Genomic DNA, 1,830 nt, shown 5'->3' with positions numbered 1-1,830 from the left:
ATAATTATCACACCCATTTGAGGATACATACACATTTCATCATACACTGGTGATATCAGGCACTAGTACAATGAAGAGAAATTCTGACACTTTTGAACTTCTTGGATACAATAAAATATGTGACCTCCATACTACTCTGTACTACTCATGTCATAAAAAGGAATATCTATATTATGTGAAAGCTTTTCCTTAAATCTGAAATTTAAGACCAAAATATTCACAACAGTATTTATATAATCAGAATGGAAGACCATTGAACAGTATTTATAAGACTTCACGCAATATTTCATAACTAGAAAAAATATTCACTTATTTTAACATGTGTGAAAGACTGGAGATCACCAGCCCTCCTAAGTAACACAGTAAATGAAATAGGATCTGTTGAGGTGTCATTGTTATAGACAAAAAAAATCATTGACATAGACTATGTAAAATTATTGGCATAGTCTTTATTTTAAAGAGATCTCTGCAAGACAGTGAAAGACATTTTCCTCAGAAGAAACGTCACTAGGTAGTGATTTAGAAAATACTTTCATAATGCCTATTATTTTACATGCTTATGCAAACATAAAAACACTGAAAAGCTATGACACCTTCCCAGGGCAGAGCCCACAGTTTTGTTTTCAAGGACACTCTTGATGTGTTATTTGGCTATAATAAGCACTTGAAAGTAGCATTTTCTAAACAAACGAACAATTATCTTCCTTAATTAAGACCATGCATAGCAAAAGCTGAAAAAGAATCTCATTATGAGTAAAAAACCAAAGCTTATTGCATTGTTTTTTATTAAATACAGAGTGAAGAGGAGGGTAAACGTAGGCATAGCAGATGTGTTAAGAGACAGTTCATTTTTAATAATCTGAGGTTTATTAGTAAAATGTTATCAGTTAAAATTAAAGTGTATGTGTAATATAATTGCAATCCTAACATCTAAAATTAGTTTAATGTATTTTTCAGGGTTTAGGCATGCATTTTCATCCAAACTGCAATCATCTGGGACTTTAAAATAATATCTTCTAGTTCAAACACATTCAATGCCCCTCTTATGTTGTCATGTTGAAAACAACCAGAGATAATACTTACTCATCTCAGTAATACCCAGACAGTGTGTACTATGACTCAAATGCAAGCAAGTTTTTTTTCATTCAAAGATCTTAGTTCTCATGTTGTAGAGTAATATTTCTTTTTCCTCAACTCAGGTTATTCAGAAACAGGGTAGAATGTAGGATCAGTTACATTTATACAGTCCTAAAATTACATTCAGCCCTTGGAAGGCAACCGCGAGGCTGATGTGGTCCCGGTGAAAATGAGTGTGACACCCCTGCTTTAGGTTTTCCACAGCTCTTCGTGTATGTGAATACATAAGGAGAACAAAAGATCAAGGAACTGCAGCGTGTAGCTAGGTAGATTTTCAACAAGTTTATAAACCTTTCTAAAGAAGAGATAAAAAACCCCAAACCCTCTGTTGCGTATGTCTAACACTCTTCGTAATATTGATATCAAAGTGTACATACAATAAAAAACACCTAATTTTCATAAAATGTCTGTATAAATATATCTCCTTTACACAATCCTCACAATGATTTCTACATGTAAATTAAATGTTTGTTTTAAACGTGCAGTTGTCAGAACTTTGGGTTTATCTTCATATTTCTATTAGAAACCTTCCTTTGCCAAAGAAAGTCTCAGATAAGAATATTTACACAGAAGTATTCTATATTCATTCCGTATTCCCCCTGGATTCATGTCAATAAACTTATTAAAATTCCGTTGTATGTATTTGAAAATAATTTTGTATTTTCAAATAGGGATTGATAAACTGCACAGTTC

Source organism: Nesoenas mayeri (genome assembly GCF_963082525.1).
Source record: "Nesoenas mayeri genome assembly, chromosome: 8".
NCBI classification, from domain to species: Eukaryota; Metazoa; Chordata; class Aves; order Columbiformes; family Columbidae; genus Nesoenas; species Nesoenas mayeri.
This window is presented reverse-complemented; position numbering follows the sequence as displayed.